General features: G+C 49.1%; 1 long non-coding RNA gene across 1 annotated transcript; it reads left to right on the forward strand.

Moving 5' to 3' along the window:
- Window positions 1-14555: 14555 nt before the first annotated feature.
- LOC119090519 (uncharacterized) lies at window positions 14556-18881 on the forward strand. Its single transcript, XR_005093251.1, has 3 exons — window positions 14556-14788; window positions 16634-16809; window positions 17200-18881. It is a non-coding gene; the product is annotated as an uncharacterized LOC119090519 (long non-coding RNA).
- The last annotated feature ends 1148 nt before the right edge of the window (window positions 18882-20029 follow it).

The following is a 20029-nucleotide window of genomic DNA, read 5'->3' on the forward strand; positions in this document are numbered from 1 at the left end:
CTTTTTGACTGGCAGAAATGACAAAACTTGCCAAAAATCGGCCCATTTTACAGGAAAATTCCGCATCTTGGGCTGAAATGGCACTCGATGTATTTAAGCCCTCCCCCCCGGAGTTCGCCACTTACCACCCCGTTAAGGGCAGGCAACCCTGCATCCCCACTGACAACGCTCTCCCCAAGGCTACAGGATGTGCATTCCAACTTCTCAATGCGGATGCCAAGGTGCTGCGAGCCCGTCCGGCCCACCGTATCTCATTTTCGTCCATTGCTGTTGTTGTTGTTGCATGTTGTTCTCTCTTATACAGGCTGTTTCTAAGCCCTTCCAGCTAAAGTTCTGTGGGATATATCACTGATGGGTGGGTAGCCCCATCTATCTGTCGGGGGCAAGCTGTAAACGAATTTCAGCAATAACTTTGTGACTCTGGTGCAAACCAACACAGTTTCCCAGCTGAAAATGTGTCATGGGATAAACCAGTCCGCAAAGGACAGCGTTTTCACAACGCCGTAGCGTTAGTGCCATATGACTTAGTCCCATCATAACGTCACAGCATCGCTACCCAGAATGCAGTAATGCAGGGCTTGTTTACAAACGTACTGCGATATCGGCTTTGTCCAAAATTTTTAATTCCAGAAAATGCCCAATGAAGAATGGAACGTTGAGGACTATAAGTAATACCAGGCCATGCAATTTATATCATCATTTATCAATGTATATCATTTATATCAATTTATATCATTTATATCAATATATCATCTTTGTATCATGAGATGTGGTGTCATCTTCAACGGCCAGCGAGAAGAAGCGGGAGCTGTCACCAGATTTATCCAGAAAGCATCCGAAAAGCTCATCAATGCTAAGACCGCTCTGGTGCTTAACAAAACATGAATAAAGCACGATCTGTTTTGCGCATGTTTATCAATATAAAGAACCTGTGCTCGCTAAAGCTAAAGGTAAGGTAAGCTAAAGAACCTGTGCTCGCTGTATGTCTTAGTCATCGCCCCGATTCGCCGTTTTGCCTACTCAGACTGATAGGGAAAAGGGAATTGATGCGAACCTCCCTCGGCGTTTCCAAGGTTATAAAGACACAGCTTGCCGACAACACCAATATATCGTTCTGAACACGATGTCACGATTGGTACTAGTTTCTATGTTGTTGACAGGTCAAAGATATAATTTCCCAGAAAACTGCACTTTGTAGCTTTATTTTGTGTTTACAATAACAAAGTGAAGTAAGCAAAGTGATCATATAAGAAATCCTTGCCCTGCGACCCGGGTCCGCATGACCAGTGTTATTTGCGCATAATCGATATTACAAAAACTGATGTAGGTAGGTAAAAGGTCTGTGTAAGAACATGCACGAGAAAAATTGCATACGTTGTTCAGTGCATTAGCGAGGAGCATTGTTCCCATAGATAAGACAACAGTAGTGTTAGCCTTATCGCTGGGAGAAAAAAATAGGAGAATAGAAATGTAGTTGGGTTGATATTTCGGCAGGATGCCTTTACCTAGACAGTAGCAGAAGTGAATTTGAAATTACTTGCCGATGATGCTACTCGATTTTTCAGGTTTTTTTAAACATCAAGCCACAATTTTTGCAAGACACCAACATTAGGGGATTAGGCAAAAGCGGTTGTCGGCCATTACCACGATAGAATGCTTATCTAATAATATAACGCGCGAACATACGCGTACATGCAAACGAATTAAGCAAATGGGCATCACGCGTCTCGTTCATTCAAACGTGCAAGCAAATGAAGTGAACAGGCATCACACATCGCCCATCTGTTATGCATGCAAGCGATTTCAGTTGAACAGGCATCGCACATCACGCGTCAGGCATCGCTTGCACATGTAAACGATTTTATGCTAGCACACATCACACATAAATACATATCACCGCATAATCGGCCATGATGAGCCCTGTATGTTAAAGTCTGGTCGCCGACTTTTATAAGAATGGATGCACTTATTCCTGTCTGTGTGCTCCCGTTCTCTGTAGATGCATATGCTCTGTAGTCATCTACAGAGCAGGGCCACCCAGACAGGAAAATATGAATCCACTCTTATAAAAGTCGGCGACCAAATCTTACCTAAAGGGTTCATCATGGCCGATTATGCGGACGTGATATGTGCCTTTATATGTGATGTGTGCTAGCTTGAAGTCGTTTACACGTGTAAGTGATGCCTGACGGGTGCTCGTTCCTCGTCCGTGTGCGACGCCTGTTTAATTAAAGTCGCTTGCATGTATAATTGGTGGGCGATGTGTAATCCTTTTAATTTAACTTGTTTGCCTGTTTGAATCAAGCGCGATGTGTGATGCCCATTTGCCTGAATTTGTTAGCATTTACACGTATGTTAGCGCATTCTAGTTCTTAGACATTGTTTCGTGGTAATGGCTGACAATCGCTCCTTGTTTAATCCTCTGAATGTTGGTATCCTGTAACAACTGTGGCCTGCTGTTTCAAAAAGAATGCTGAAAAAATTGAGTAGGATCATCGGCAGAGAATTTTAAATTCACTTCTGCTACTGTTCAAAGGCGTGTTGCCGAAATATCAACCCGACTACAGCACATTTTGCTGTTTGTTTTGTTTTGCTCCGAGGAATAAGGCTAATACTATCGTTGTCTTACCTATGTGAACAATGTTCCTCGGTCATGCACTGAACAACGTGCCTAATTTACCTCGTGCTTGTTCCTACATGGATCTTATACCTACATACATAAGTTTTTGTAATACCGGTTATGCGCAACTAATACCGGTTATGCGCAAATAATACCGGTTATGCGCACTCGGGGCCGGGATTCCTAACACAGTCTCCACCGAGCCCATCGGGGCCTTCGGAGCCACGAACCGGGTATTTGATCATCTGTCCCCAGAGCCCTTGGGCGGGAGGGGGCAGGGCACGGCCCCTGTACATGTCCTGTGTGCGCTACTGGAGGTGCCTGAGCGGTGAATGCGACCCCTGAGCGACCAGGGTATCCTAGTAGTTTTCCAGTTCCCTTAATGTCCATGGTTTAAAGGGCAACAGAGGTCTAAGTAGTTGTAAGTTCCCTTAAATGCCAGTGTACCCCTGGCGACCAGGAAGTCCCGACTGAGCAGCCAGGGGAGGTCCACGGGTTTACCACAGGGGCTTCCTGGACTGCTTTGACGCTGCTACGGTATTGCAGAAGTTATATTTGACAATATGTTTTCTCTTCTCATTCAGTATGGTCCTTTATTTGAACTTAGCGGTTCCGAAAAGAGTTCCTCCAGGCGTTCCTGGACCCCTCGCCCTTCTCCCTGCCCCCTCCCCTTCAAAGCCAGACCCCAATAGAATTTATGCCATTAAGCCGAGACCCATGGATTTCCCGATTGGGGGCTGAAGGACCATCCGTCCCCTTTCAGATTTTCAATTGATTACTATCAATACACTTGGTATATTTGTCCCCTCTCTGACGCTGAAGGCCCTCTGGCCGGGATGGTTGACCCTGGATCAACGCGAGGCCACTCACCGACCCAAAAAGGTCCCAAGCGCAGCGGGTTTAATAAAAAGCACTGGGGTCCCAGTTCGACGCATTTGGGCCCTTCAGAAAATGGGCAAAGATACCCTGCCCGGTACTAGTTTCTTATTGGCAGGAGGCTCTTCCATTGAGGCGTCCGTCAAGAAGGGGGAGGCAGGAGGCAGGGGGGGGAGGGGCTCCGGTCCAGCACAAGTGAGATCCCGGGATGTCCGACATGTCCGGATGTCCAGTCCGCCGGGATGTGTACCGCGGCGAACCGAATGAAACCAAGTCAGGGGCCTCGGGCTCTGACGCGAAGATGGCGGCGTGCCGGACTGAGCTGGCAGTGTTTCTCGACCGCGGACGAGCTGACCCACGGACAGGCTTCGCGCGCGTGTGGCGGGGTTTCGTTTTCGGGCGAGGGACGGCGCGCGGGTGAATGCGTTCTTTATTTGGCGGCCGGGCTGCCTCGTCCGCCGGCCGGACTGTCGAGCTAGGCAGCCTCAGGGCTAGCGTGTGTGTCTGAGCTCCGCTTACAATCGATTGCACCTTATAATTTCCACACATATACAGTGATTGAGCAGAGCCATTGTCTGCAAACATGGCAGGCGGCAGTTGTTTTTTTTGTTGTTGTCGGGACGGGCTGTAATACCAATTGGGGCTTTACATCTCACCGGCTGCCATGGCTATTTCGAAGCGCGCGTGTGCCTCTATTACGTATTTATCAGGCATTCGGTACGTGGCATGCGGTAGTGGTGTGGCCAGGACTCCATCCTAGGATAGATAAGTCCAGAGAGGAGCACCATAACTACTAACCACCATGCCACCATCACCCCTCTGCTGCGCGAACTGCACCCATCTCGATAAACTCCAGACTGGTGTTGCTAGACCCCAAATTCTATACTTGGAGATTCTGAAGCGTAAAAGGAAGAAAGTGCGTGAGGATTGATGAAGTGGATGGCGAATACAAGCTCACGATTCTCCACATTCAGCCAATCTATCGCAAACCAGCTCAGTGGCATACACTCGGCTCCGCTGTTCAGATGGTGAATCAACAGCGCCTTTAAGCGCGGCACGTGCGTAGTGTTTTGCGTGACGTTTGGCAGGCAGTTAAATGCGTTCGGAGCCAACGTTTGCTTTTTACTTCCTATTTACTTGAAACCAGGAGTGCGGCTCCCTATTCAGTTGCAGGGGTTTCACCCCTCGCCATAACTTGGTTGCAGCGTGCAGATTTGTGAGAAAGTGAGCCAGATTCGGAGAGAAACCAATTTGTCGGCATATTATCATGGTAACCTTTTTGTACTTTCATCGCTCGGCCAACCGACTTATTTTGGTAAACCACGCCCGTTTCAAACGTGCCTAATTGACAAAACTAATTGTTTGTAGGCTGCGCCATTGAGCATGTCTCACCAGAAAGTAGTGTCCGGATTCAGTTGATAAAACAGCTCCTACCCCGTCTCTTTGTGAGTAAAGGCATATAGAACTCAGAATAAGTCCCGTTTGCAGGAGCATGTGAAAGGATTTGCAATTGGGGGAAGGAGGGGAATCAGTCAAATAAAATCACTTACAATATAGGTTGGCGTGCCAGGAGCTAGCGATCTGTATTGGCGCCTACCTGGAGCAGACATCAAATCAGTCAGCATTACAGACCAGTCATCAATTCCTTTAAAAAAATGGCAGGGCATCACCAACACATGCAGAAAATAACGAAACAAATACGGCAGAAAAATGTCATCCATAGCCCACAATACCAAACAGCAGGTAACCCCGACAAATGCTTCCCACGATTACCGTGCAGCTACCGCAGAGAGCCAGCTATTTCCTATGCCACGAGCGAGTGATCAAAGTTTTGAATTCTTTAATGCGCCTGCTGCCAAGCGTGTGCCAACGCGGCAAAGTTTGTGCTTTCAAATAAAACGTTGGTCATAGCCATGCCCAGTGGTTAACTGGGCAACACTGTACCGCATGACGTCGGTCATCGGCTGAGGCGGGCGAAATCGGCTCTGGTGGCCCTCTATCGGGCAATATTCGAACCATTAGTTGAAGGGTTGCGGGAGGTGGGAAAATATCCCAACCCGCGGATCTCACGCACCCTGGACTTTATGAGCACTGGACGCTGCAACCCTGGACTTTATGATTCTCCTCTGTCCAGGGATTTTGGACGGCTTCTGAGTGCTGTGAACGCTGGATGCTGTGATTCTGCACTTTTTGACCACTGGACTTTATTGAGCTCAGGACGCTTCAATACACATCCTCGCCCACTAAAGCCGAGACGGGACTCTGGTGTCTTCGCACCACCGGTCGTCTCAGGTGGGCGGTTTTCTCTACTTGCCACTAGCTTGGGTGTCTCTGGTTCAGCTGACACTCTTTCAGCTGTTGTAAACAGTTACCACTTGTTCAGTTGTCCTGATCCAATCGTCACTGCGCTGTTTGTCCTAGTTCAGCTGCCACTGCCTTAGTTTGTCTTTGGCCCAGCCATTGCTGGGACCATTGCCACTGAGTCAGTTTTTACTGGCTTCAGCTGTCGCTGGCGCAACTTTTACTGCTTTAGGTGTTGTGGCCCAGTTGGCACTGGTTCGACCGTCACCGGTTCAACCGTACTGGAAACGTTTGCTGTGATTGTGCCTGGCCGAGTGGTTAGTTTCTGTGTTTTTACATTAGAGAAGCCATAATCGATATTGCTAAGGAACTTGGTGATCCTAAGCTGAGCAGCGGAGGCATGTGCACGACACGTACTGCAGGGCAAAGGTGCCTTTCAGAAAAGGCGCCTGCAGTTACAAATTTATGTGAAGAAAACGACCCCTGATTTCGGTTTGGCTGAGGAAGTCGGTGGGAGTCGCCCGAGTCGCCTAGCAACAGTCCTAGGGCCTTGGCAACAGTCGACAGCCTGGTAATTGAGAAGAGTGGGTGTCTAGCTCCAAGAAAAATTGAACACGTGGAGAGAATTCGTTGCGCAATAGTTCAGCATCCCAAATCCGCTGCATGATGAGTAAACATGTGTCCAGCTTTTCAACCCGATCAATGCTTTTATCTTTAACATCTGATATTGTGTTCGCTTAGAAAGCGGTGGCCTAGCTATACTCGGACACCATTTCTGCTCTCCTCCTGCGATGCAGACGAATCGAGCGTCGGTGAGCCAGAAAGTCGTTTCCCCGCTGTGTGGATGAACGCAGTAAATATCAGGTGTGATTTATGTTACCTTATATATCGCACCAAAACACAAGCGAATAGAGCCTGTTTGTAATTAGAAACCCATACCAATATGATTATCAATCTATCTGAATACATTCCTTCCATGAGTACAGTTGGTGGAGAGGCCCCTCACGTCTACTGTTCGTGTATGAATTTGCAATGACTGACTGAAAACCTACACTAATGTATTAAAATGGTATGATATGCGTAGCACCATGCTGTATTGATTAAACCATAGCTTAATATATATATATATATTATATATATATATATATATATGCATTGCGTAATGATAAGCTATTACATAGTCTCAGTACTGTCCTTTGAAATCTATACACGGACGCTAGGCATGAGAGTATGTCCGCCTACTCAACTCAAGAAAGAAGCATATTGAAATGCTTTGATGATCATAGTCGTGTGGGTTTCCAATTACAACGAGTTTCACTCGCTCATGTTTCGTGGCGTATGCAGAATGTTGTGAAATATTTAACACACATTCATTCGTTACATATACGGTACATATGAATTGTAACAAAATGACATTCCTGTAAATACGTTCCTAAAATATTGGCTGACCGGCCCAGATGTAATCTGCCCGGTACATCAGATGTACTGGGCGGATTACAAAAAGGATGCGTCACTGTCATTACTGTAACTGTCACACCTTGACAGATTTTGCCAAGGTGGGACAGTTGCGGTCCTGACAGCCGACCGATAAGCGCCTTCGGCTCTCACGTCCTCGCTTCCATCCCCCATTGTCCCATGGCTCAGTGCATTAATATGGCTCGTGCAGTCGCAAGCGTCCGTTTAAAGGGTGTGCAACGACGCACATGCGTTTCCTTTTCTAAGAAACACGAGGTGGATGAAACGTTTATGTTTCTGTGACCGTGACGAAAAAGTGAAAACACCGCTAACTTGTTGTAGATCGGTCACAACGAACTAGCAATGCCCCAAAACAACACGCAAACATGTGTGATTCACTTTTGAAGTCACGTCTATGGGAAAGCATGTACATTGATGAAGGGTTCATGTGCGAAGCTGCAGAAAGTGGTCTAAGGGAAGGCTTCTGGACTCGTAATCCAGCGGCACTAGGTACGAGACCCAGAGCGGGCGCATTGGCCCGACTGAAATGGAAAAGGTCAGCTGGCAACTGGTCAACGAGGGTCAACCCAGGCCCGGAGCGGCCGTGTCGCAGCATTGCGCGACACGTAAAACCCTGCGCATTCTTGTCTGGAGCAAGGGCGGAGGCAAAATTATCCGTTCAACTGGGCGGTATGACTTGGGTGGTGGGTTCAGGGTGTGTGCAACAAGCTTTACTTAGCAGGCACCATGAACCCAGTCACCCATGCAAACCAGTCGGAATACATTTATAAAAAGTGAATAGAGAGCCAGCCAAGAGGGGTCTTCTCCAGAGACATGGAAAGCACCAAGGCAAAATAGGAGAATTGAGTTGCGCTCAAGGGAGACCGCTTTAAAATCGTGTATTCTCCTCCGTTCTATAAGGTCTCTGTATATCTCGCTTTTCAAACTTTATAATGAAGGCTTGTACGCAGGCACTCTACATCCGTTCGGAAGTACCATGCAGCGCATGCCAACTCCACCACACGACGGGGTGGGACAACCCACACCTCCGCTGGTGTCTGGCCGCTGCGTGGTGGTGGTGGTGGTAGTGGTAGTAGTGGTGGTTGGCGCTGCCCAGCACACACCGCCTCGGCACCGGCCCGACAGACACATCTGGTCCGCCAGACAGCCGAACCAGTTTGGAATGCGCGGCAGACACACGCCACCCGAGCAGAACTGGATGCTTGTGCAGGGGCACAGCGGCGGGGCCAGCATCAGACGGAACTGGGCCCGGCTGGCATCGCCGCACGTCGTCAGTGACAAGAGCAGCACCTGGGGGTAGGTCAGGTCAGGTTAGCCAAACTCGGCTGGTGTGACCACACCCCGCTCGTGACGAGGGCAGCGGCTGATCACAAGTCAAGCCAGGTCAGGTCACGCTAAGCGAAGCTCGCAAACGTTGGGCGCAAACGAAGCCATTAAGCGTTCACTCCTCAGTGGCTTGGAGAGGGCTGATAGCACGCTGCGTCGCGGGAGGAACTACGAAGAAGCCATTTGCGTAAGCTAAAACAGAGTTAAGAGAAAACAGAGTTGCTCAGCGTTGTAAAACAGAGTGCTCAGATTGAGCACACATGAGAGTTTATCCAACATGACTGCGTTATGATGAAGGGACGTTGATGACTAGTGCCTGGACGACCATACGACGTGCTTGTTTTGTAGCAAGGTTTGCGTAAAATGGTGCCGTGAATGCGTAACAGCAAAATTACTATAACGACGTCATTGCGGCAACCAGTGCAGTGCGATGTAAATATTGGGCCTAAAATATACCAAGGCGACAGTGTCTCGTGACAAATCAAGTTAGGGGAGAGCTAGTGACGTCGGTGGTTACTATTTTTGATGCACGCCTATCAAAGTACCGGTCTGGGTACACCACCGGAAATCCGCAGAACATTCCTTCCGTGGGGATCTTCTGAATGCGGATTCCATCCCGGTGTAGTTGGCAAGACGACAAACCAAATATTCCATTCAAAAATGGCAAATTGTTTTGTTCTGTCATCTGGTGTGTCATCGATCTGTTATAGTTCCGTTATCAATCTGGTGTAGTTGTGTTGTGTATCCGTCTTGGTTTTGCTTCTACCTGTTATAGCCCTGTTATCTATATGTTACTGCCAAAGGTCTGTTAGAAGCAAGGCATCAGTTATGCTGTAAATGGTCATGGTACGTCACAATATCTGTTTCAGACTCGTAACCATGAGCATAGCTTCGAAACGTCGCGTATTGACCACGGAACTGATGGTTGGTTGATAACACCGTTTGACCAGTCCCTCTTGGTACATTGAAGGGAGATAACTGTCAACGTAAGAACTTAGAACTCATGACAAAGAATTCTACACAGCTCTGATCAAGTGTAGGAACGTTAAATGCTTCGTGTGTTTCGTTTGGGGCTTGGCGAAGTATGTGTCTAGAATGTGCGCTAATTGCCCTGCTAGAAGTAAGCATCAACCAGGGATGTTGTCAAAATTTCACTCCATGGAAAGCCAGTGTTTAGGGGCGAATAGGTGATAAGGGTTGAGGGAAGACCGTTCATTTTAGTGGCTCAATAGTCACTTGGAGGTATAGTCCCTGGCGGCAGGATGAGCACGGTAACCGCGTCCCTGGCACAGCAGTGGACGCGGTTGACCGGTGATGACGGTGTTCCTCTATGTCGTGGACACGGAGTCTGTATTTATTTTCGGTCCGCATCGTGTTAACACGCGCATGGGTGGGGGGCAATCTGACCCCCGAAGCTTTTTACAAATTAAGTGGCGAACTGCACGGCACAACTATCGGCAATTAAATAGCGGGCCTTTTGGCATAAAACATAACATGTACCTTGTAAGGTGGCTAGCCTATGGCACGTCAAAGTCAGGTTATAGCCTTCAAAAGGGGCGACTTTAAGAGGATCTTCAAATGTGATGCGACAACAGGGTGCTAGATGAGGCTACGCAACTTTGAAATAGTTGCTTAGGCAATAACACAACTTCAGTTAGGGTTACAACAAATTTCATTGGCCTGGGTTAGGTATGACGGTCATGCCGAGGCCTACACCAGCCTGCTTTTTTGTTCGCGAGCATAACGCATAAGGTATTTTCTGGTGTTCATTTCGAGTTTATTGATAAGAGACACCGCAACAGACATGCTTCATGGATTTCTTAAAAAGGCCACAGTAAACCACTAACCTAAAATGACCCAGGTCAACATTTAGTTTTAAGCAATATACCACCTAGCATCTTTCTGGACGTTTATTCAAATGCAAAAATCGACACAGTTTCGTAGAATTTTGCTCACCACGGACCTTTTGCAGGTCATTAAAGGCCCCTGACATAAATGAGTGCCAGTGACGATTTGCTCAAGACAGGGATCTACGTTTACGGCGGTTGCATGAGAACGTTTGGGGTCAATTTAAACATCAATCCTGAATTTGACACTGATCTTATTTGACCGGAAGGACATGATCTAGGACCCTCGAAATTCGACAGAAGTGATTTCACATACAGGCCAACCGCCCTGTGAATTACATGTTTCTAGCACTGTTAATGTGAAACATCAGGGGGTCAAGTTCCCCTCGCCCCACCCGAGTGAGGGGTACCCAACCGTCCACTCGGGGTGTGTTGACGCAGATACAACAGGCCATATAGCTTACTGTCAACTCACATTTCCATCTTAATTATCGAATCGAACTCTTTTGAAAATGTGCTTGATTTCGGTCCTCGGGCTTACTCAGCGGCGGTAACTTACACAGCGACGGCGAGAGCACTCAGATAAGTAATTTCGGCTCATGGGCCTCGTCGACGTGTGCTGCAAGCAGTCGAACCCTCACCAGGACGAGCGCTGCTGGGACGGCCATGACGTCAGGCCGCTGCCGCTGCTGGCGCTGGCGCTGACCGGAGCACTGCACCCCCGTCTCTTCTCAGGCCTCCAGCAGACGACGCGGGGCCAGCGGCTGGTGTCGGCGCGACAGGTGGCGTCACGGCGCTCTCTGGGCCGGCGCGCAGGGTGGCTGTCCTCTCCGGAGAGGCGTGCACTGCCGCGCCCCGGGGTCCGACCGGCCGTAGTCGGGCGTCGCCCCGGTGCAAACAGGGTACCGTTGGCATGCCCCGAGCGAGCGGGTGAAGTAGTTCACGAATGGCGGGGGAGGTCGGCTGAGGGGAGGGGGAGCAGACGGTGAAAGCTGGTTCTCCATGACAGAAACAACCTAATTGCCAGGCCGCGAATGCTGGCGATCACTGGAATGTGGGCTGCGTCAGTGGTTGCGGAGTGGCACTTTTATTGCATTTCATTGGAGTTAATGTATTTTACTGCATTATCATTGCAGCTCATTACAACTGTTCAGTAATGTCGCCCGTACACAACAGTGAACCGCTGAACACATGAGCCCGTGCAGTGGAGGGGGTATTCCAGACGCGTGAAACTGGGTCCACTCTGGCGGGGAGTGTCCTCCGACAGAGCGACCGCCGCCGTCACACACTATCTGACCATTACGGCCGCTGCAGCCTCTCGCCTGACTTGAAACTAAATGCCGCGTAGACTGTTGAAGGCGCACCAGGCAGCACCCTTCTCATTGCTGGTGGCGCAACAGGCAGCGCCCTTTTCACTGTTAATGGCGCACCAGACGGTACCCTTCTCACTCGTGAATGCGCACCAGGCGGCGCCCTTTTTACTGTTGATGGCGGCGCAACAGGCGACGCGCTTATCACTGTTGATGGCGCACCAGGCGGCGCCCTTCTCGCTGTTGATGGCGCACCGACGAAAGCCTTGGCTGTTGACTTTACCGTTTAAAGATACGTGTTCATCGTCGGCAAACCAGATCGGATCCGCCAACGATCGGTTAGGTTCGCACGGTTGCAGGACCCAAGCGCAGCGAAGGCCAGCACGGGCGCAGGCGCCCAGCACCATGTCACCCCCAGGTAAGGCATCGCAGACCCGGCTGTGACTGATCACGTTCATCATCCGAAATAATGTCAACGGGCACGCTTCGGAACGGACAAACTAACGTCAAAGAAGGCTGTGGTACCGAAAGTGTAGAGGCTTAATTGTGCGCCTGAGAAACGCACCCCTGAGTAAATCCCCTACCACAAACACGCACACACACACTCCGCAGAATGGAATTGCACTGATCCAGTCCAGTATTCGCAAAGCTACCGACTTTATTGAAATCAAGGTAATGGGTAAAGCAACCTCCGAAATCACGAGAGAAACATCCAAACACACCGTGGACCAACTTTAATGTTATGTGAGCTTCATATCAGCTATGACCTGGGCAAGTCCCGGGCCTGTGGATATCCGATTCGGTTTGATTTGATAGCCCATATTACTCTGAAACAGACGGAACTTGTCTGAGGCCACCTTCAGTCCCGCAGACTCAAGCCTATCAAGAACCGTACGTATCAGCTTGTCATTGTCTTCCACGTTGGAGCCAGCCGAAAGAATGGCATCATTATATACATGAACGCCCGGAGAGACACACCGTGCATCACGCATAACAAGACAACTGAAGTGCGGCGACCACACACACCCCAGGAGCATACGTGACATGTTTTACCAAGCGCACAGACTGCACGAATGTTATTTGGCTCGTCAGATGACACCAAACTCCAAAGAGCGTTCTTTATGTCTTGTGAACACGACGCCTTCTGACCGTAGACGCCAACAGGGGTCTTATCAATGTTTGGAAACACAACTTGGGGAAAACTGGTTACTTATTCAGCGACCGCACATATTGAGCAATGCGGAACTCCCAAGAGCCTCTCATGCCGGAACCGGAATAGTGAACGAGCTTTAACGCGAATGCTCTCCAGGTTCAATAGAACCGCGGCCTTGCGGACCATCCAGCTATGATTTTGGCTGTGTTCTCGTGTTCAATGCGCCAGAAACTGTCTGCCTTAACTCTGACTGCAGTTCCAACGCTGTCAACAACATTGCCGTTATACATACCGATCTCGGAATGACCACAGGGAAACTTCAGAAGAGTCCAACAGTGACGCTCATTTTTCCCGCAGCGAGCGAGTTGGCGAGCTCGGCTCACCAACCACAACATCGAAAAGAATCTCCTCGGCGCTGTGGCCAATGTACCGACCATCATCGACCGACGCCGTGTTGATCCCTGCCATATCGCCACCGGCGTCTTCCCGTACTGACCCAGGGTTGCACCACTCGACGTTTTCGGTCTTCTCAACATGTCCTATGGTGCTACGCACGTCTGTTGCTAGCTATCGGTCGGAACAATTATGCACATGTTTGGTGTTTCAGTGACGGAAAAGACAATTTCTCATAACAACTATACACAGGCTCACATCCGGTAAGGCTCATATCACATACACAGGCTTACATCACAGGCATACGGTAAGCACAGGCTCACATCCGCAACCCCCCGGTTCCATCGGCTTTTCCTTGAAGTTCCGGTTCCATCGGCTTTCCTTTTCCTTCCATTTCTCTAGCGTTCAATTGGTGACCAGATGCAGTTATCATCACCGAGCAAGTGGCGTCAGTTCGAAGTCAGGAACGATGGCGCCGCATACACAGCTGTCTTTAATGGGCTGCTAGCTTCTAGAGTCCAACGCTGCGTTACTCATCTAAAATCAGTTCATGATGACCTAAGCGGAGGGGAGTGCCGTGATTCCCTCGCCAGACTGTCCTACTGTTCGTTTGGGCGCTGCCGCTTCAGATGACCCCATTCGTGACAGGACCAACCCTGGACCCGCAACACTACGAGTGTGGTCCATCTGCCCCAACGGCTGCTGGCGACCGGACCGGTCGCTCTGCCACCTGCTGTGCAAATGAAAGACCAATGGTGTAGCTTCCTGTATACTGCAATTAGCACAGGTATCATTGGGAGGCCGAACGGATCATCTGGAGCGGAGAGCGGCCTGATGATTCGCCCTGAACCGTTCTCCAATGTTTTTAGCATTGGAGAACACTCTGAAGGGCGCCCAGCTCCGAAAGCAGGGGAGGAGCATGACCCTCAAATGCGTGTGAAATTTTGTCCACGACACAATGTTTACACGATACCTCTTGTATAAGGGTGAGTGCTAGTGGCCGAGTTAGTTGGCTTTTATTTTTATTACACTAGTAATTTCATCAGAAATCTTACTGGTCAGCTTTACTGCTTTTCGAAGCTGGAGCTTATCCAGTTATTAATACGCCAAACGCTCTTTAGTTTCAAACGTGTTATTTTTTCGAAAGGAGTTTTTACAAGAACCGCACCAGTCAATTAGTAAGCTGGCGTCACTTTAGCGACTCAAGCTCGTGGCAAACCTTCCGCATCGCCGCGCCATTATTACAGATTGCCGGCTGCGCTACATTGATAATTCACGATCAAGGCTTCCGCCACTTATTATCGCGTATACGGCTTCGGCCTTATATTACTATATTGTGGCTGCATAGACGGTAGCGCTTACCGTTAGGGCATACTATAGCTTCATCCTAGCAAGTCATGAATAGATCCTTCCGTGCGGAGACCAGGAGCAGAACAAAGGATGATGGCAAGCGTTTTATGCATACTGTGGACAAAGTTCGTAAATGGTAAGAATTCGCTGAATGGTTGCTTCTAGCCAACTATACTTGACTCCATCAAACTGGACTGATTGTGGGATCAAGTCGATATGGCCAGAATGCATAGGATGCCATCTGTCATAAGATAGTTTTTTACATTTAGAGAAGTTATGTTTTTTGGAAATATCTAATTATCAGAATTAATCAACAACAGTGTTGGTTGTAGTTTAGCTAAAGACCTGGGAGGCCAGTTATTGGGCATGTTTATATTTAAATCATGTTGATTCCCTCCCACAGGACAAGTGTTGCTGTCTCAATCAGGGGGAAATTATCTCTATATGATCTTAAACACCAACCAGAGGCCAAACTGCGCAAGAGCTAAAGAATAAGGATTCTAAAAGGAAATCCATGTGAACATTGTGACATGTTTGCTATTTTTGTCAGGGTGTACATTGCTACGTCATGTTAAAAAGAGCACTGTACATGAATCATCATTTTTAAGGCAGAACATATCATAATTAATCATAAAACAGGTCATCTAAACTCTTACCTTGGAACTTAAATAACTACAATAGCGAACATCCGAGCGCCGCAATCACACAGCAACCGCGACCCCGGCACCACCATTGCTACATGTGATCACAACATTACTGCGCAACAGGAACGCAACAAGAACCATAAAAGTGTATGAGGCCAATGTAACAAGAATCCAATGGAATATGTTTCTTGCATATCCAAGCAGTCTTCCATATTGTTTGTAGATTGTTTGACATGGTGGGGAAATATGATGTTTTTGGGTGGGAATGAAAGCAAAATGAGAATACGGCGGCTAAACACAACTTCTTAGTACGGTACATATATATGGCATGGAATGTTGATACCAATGGGACACTGGTTGAAGGGTATAGGGTGTGGGGTCGGTTAGGTTAGGTTAGGTCAGGTTAGGTTGGGTTAGGCTAGGCTAGGCTAGGCTAGGCTAGGCTAGGCTAGGCTAGGCTAGGCTAGGCTAGGCTAGGCTAGGCTAGGCTAGGCTAGGCTAGGCTAGGCTAGGCTAGGCTAGGCTAGGCTAGGCTAGGCCAGGCCAGGCCAGGCCAGGCCAGGCCAGGCCAGGCCAGGCCAGGCCAGGCCAGGCCAGGCCAGGCCAGGTTAGGTTAGGTTAGGTTAGGTTAGGTTAGGTTAGGTTAGTTCAGGCTATGTTCTGGACTATCCTGGCCTGTTCATTTCATAAACGTACCTAGACGTGGTAAGAAACGTTTTTCATTGCATTATTATTGTTACCTTGGCCCCATACATTTTTTATGGTTCTTGATAAGCGGAAATATCGTAATCACGCGACGATAACGCAGAAACGGCGCTGGGGAGTCGAGGCGGTGGGGTGCGTGCGGCGCTCGGGAGCTCGCTATCGTAGTTATTAAAATTTGAAGGTAGGAGCATGGATCTACCTATTTTACGATTATTTACTATATGTTCCGCCTTAAACACGACAAATGATGTAGAATGATTTTTTCTAACATTAGGTACCAATGTATACCTACACCATTATTTTGAGTGTATTCAAAAATGCTAGACATTGTAATTATGACATCATGGATGTTATGTTGCATTTTCATTGTAACTGCTTATTTCTCCAACTCAACATAACCAGTTAAGCTGCTATATGCTTTGAATTGGTCTGGGAAGTCTGACCATCTCTTTGTAATACATTCCAGGTTTGTTCCATTTGTGTTTGTACAATTTGGCTTGTGTGTATATTGTGTCATGTGTATGGTTTTCCAGGTATTAGCGTAACATGATGAAATTGACTACTCAACCATCCATATGTTGGCTCATGGTGTACATGATTACATCACAGACCTGCATGTTGGTGTGTTCCAGGGAGAAGAAGTGGGTGGCAGTCAGTGATACAACAATGAGGATCTACAAATGGGTCCCAGTTTCTGTTGAGAAGCGAAAGAAGATGAAATCATTGGCAAACAAAGAAAATCAGAATCAGGGTGGAAAGACTATTGAGACACCCAGTCCATCATTTCTGGGAGAAGATTCAAACACAGGTGCATTATTTAAGGCTTACTTGCTGCTCTTTTGGCTGTCATAATATTTATGGTGATTATGATTATGATTATGGTTATCATTTCAGGACTATTTGAGGAAGGAGGATGGACAATGGTGGGACAGGACTACATGCTTTAGGGAGCCAACTGCCGAGCGTTCGCCCGCGCTCCGCGGGTTGTGCGCTGGGCGCCCGGTCAGGGTCCCCTTCAGGGGCCTCTCGGCCCATTCGTGGCTAGCGCTGCAGCCTGCCCGGACAAGCGGGCGTCACGAGTATGCAGCATGAAGCAAGAAAAGGGATAAGACGGTCTTGATCGCTGACGCTGCTTTCTTTTTTCCATAGCATAAGCGCTGGCATCGATCGGCTTATGACCATTTACAACCTGTTGCAGGTTTCTCGGTCACTTCAGACTCAATGGACACGGACTTCCAGCAGATCAACTTCTCCGAGGACTCAAACTCGCAGTCAATGTCCGCACCTGGCGCCACCAAGCGGCCGTAGCTAAAACGACTGTGGTCTCAGGAAGCAGGAAGCGGAGTCGGCCATCGCCTTCGCGGAAGTTATTGCTGTGCCTCCCGTCTGTTACTGCCTCCCACTGTATGGCGAGACTCCTCCCGACGCTCGTGCGCTGTGCGTCAATTCCGCTATCATGCGTCCTTGGAGGTGTGCATGGGTGTGCTCCATCCTCTGCAATCATGTTCTTTGTCGTCATTGAGCTTATGTGTCTACCAGGTATGACCTATGCGCTGTTTTGCGTGGGGGCCGTCTTGATTTTAAGCACTGACGATCTCATCTGAACGTGTGGTACCATCCGCCGACAGCCGATAGAGCTGCTGTCGGCGCCAGGCCTATATGGGCGCCATATGGCCTGGCGGTCGCCGCGCCCTTAAACCCAAATCGTGATCATCGTCATCATCATCGACTTTCCTGTCGTTTTTGGGAGGGTGTAGTGGGATAATTTTTTGAGGTTTGGGCTCGATGGCAGTGCATCTGAAAAGTTACAACGTAGACCGCTCAATAATTGTTACTCAGTATAGGTTCGAATGTTTGAAGCAAAAATTGTCGCTCAAAATCGGACATCAGATTAATTTATCCGTAAACCACAATGCAATGTTCAGGGTTGACCCGTGTGGTTGGCAGTGGCTCGGGGGTGAACCCAGCCCCATGCTCGGAACTGCAGCCTCCAGTCGGGTCAGCTATCTCATCTGCCAGACATGCAGCCAGCCGGAGAGAGTCTTTTGATGCCAGAACGACAGCCATCTACTTGGAATATGAATCTCTGTCTAGGTCTAGCCGGAAGTTTACGTTTCGTTCCATGTAGAATATCTGCGTTTGCTTTTATATTTCTGACCCGGCTTTTCAAAATGGCGGCAGGTTTCGTTGTGGTTATCTTCGCAAATGCACTGCGGTCGAGCCTTGCCTTAAGATTATCCTTGAAAGCGCCTGTTCGGAGCGGGGCACCGACAGTGCCAGATTTGTTCCGTCGGCCTTCGGTACTCTTGCACATTTCGTTTTAGTGGTCGCGCTCGTGTCAAGCGTCTATGTGCACTGACTAAACAGAAGCGTGACATAAACAAAAAAGGCGGACCTTAGAATGTACATACGTTTCAAATCATCCCGGGCAAGCCCAGGAGCCGTCCGCGCGGCCGAGGTGCAGGCCTGGCGCCTGTTGATCCCAGCATGCCGCCGCAGCAGCCGGACCCGTCTGGGGTGGGTCAGCAGACCGTCTGCCGGAGCTGAGCACCAGACAGCTGCCACGTGACGGCCACGCGGTCGGCACCCACCGGGATATCACAGCCCGCAGCTCAGTTCAGTGGGCCTCCGCCGGTGTAGCCCGTCACGGATTCACACTTTGGAAAAGCAAGGATGCGCTTAAATGATCAGGTTGATCGACCAGGCTGTCACGAAATGTCTCCATTGGCCCCAAGTCGGTGCTCACGAAGTCGTCCAGAAGCGATTGTTGAATAACGACACCCGATTCTTACGGAGGCCGCCCGTAATTTACAAGTGTGCGATATTGGCAGCTGATGCCACACCTGAGTGCTGTTTAATACATGCAGTCGCAGTCTTCTAGTTCAACCTTAAGTACGTTTACTCGGCCGCCATGTTATGGCTAGCACTGCGGGAAGCCGCACGTGGTTAGCTATGCACCTTCAAGGGGTGAATTAAATAAAAAGGCACGGTCAGCAGATGAGAGATATCCACTGCCGGCCGATAGTGCCCCCACAATGGCGTCTTGTGCGCGAGGCTGCACCTCGTGCGCACAAGTAAAAAAAAACACTTCAAATTGCGCGCCACATCCGTGGAAATCGTCGCTCCGTCCGCCCCCCCCCCCCAAAAAAAAGCGCTGTGGGGATCGACCGAATAAACTCGAAACTAAAATCTGACGATTATCTTGTACTGCCAGGTGGGAGCCCTATGCCGGCAACGTAGTTCGTTCAAATCATCCGAAGGGGTAATATGAACAGGAGGGCCAAGTCGTCCGATGAGGAATCTACATTGTCAGCTGATCCGGCTCCTACAACGACACTGTGTGCACGATGTTGCACATAACGCGAACCAGTGTAACTATTTCACATTGTAGACCGTATGTGTTGAAACCACATTCCGGCCAGCCATGAAGCATTGCGTGATACGGGGTAGAGGGTCGGCCGAATAAAATCGCGACCCGAATCCGACGTGTTTGTTGTACTGACACCCGATAGCCCTATACCAGCCCTGTCGAATGCATACATGCGTCATTTGCGGGCCCGATTGTGACTATGCTCTCGAGGCCGACACTTTGAAGCAATTAATTTAGGGGCAGGCCGCCCGGAGTGAAGTCGCGCGCCGTCGAGGCGTGATATCAAAAACGTCACGTCCGCGATGAGATTTCCATCCCGGAAGATAGTGTTCCCTCAGTGACATGGTGTCCACGTGAGTAAAAGCATTTCGACTTCGGTGCCGATCTGAGTAATCCACCGCTCTCAATGACCGCCGTATTAAGTGATACCCTTTCGGTAATTCGAAACCAAACTCGGACGTGGGTGTTGTACTGGCAACTTAAAACGATACACAAGTCCTACCGAATGCACGGAGCCGCAGCCTTCGGGTTCGAAGACAGCTATCTTTCCCGGACCGACGCATTATGAGAATCACATTCCGAGCACCCGGCCGCGGTTACCTATGTGCCATCGTGGGATAATTTGAACCAAAAAGAGCATGTCAGCTGATGTGATGTT

This window comes from Pollicipes pollicipes, unplaced genomic scaffold, assembly GCF_011947565.3.
Source record: "Pollicipes pollicipes isolate AB1234 unplaced genomic scaffold, Ppol_2.1 Scaffold_3087;HRSCAF=3621_pilon_pilon_pilon, whole genome shotgun sequence".
Classification (NCBI taxonomy): domain Eukaryota; kingdom Metazoa; phylum Arthropoda; class Thecostraca; order Pollicipedomorpha; family Pollicipedidae; genus Pollicipes; species Pollicipes pollicipes.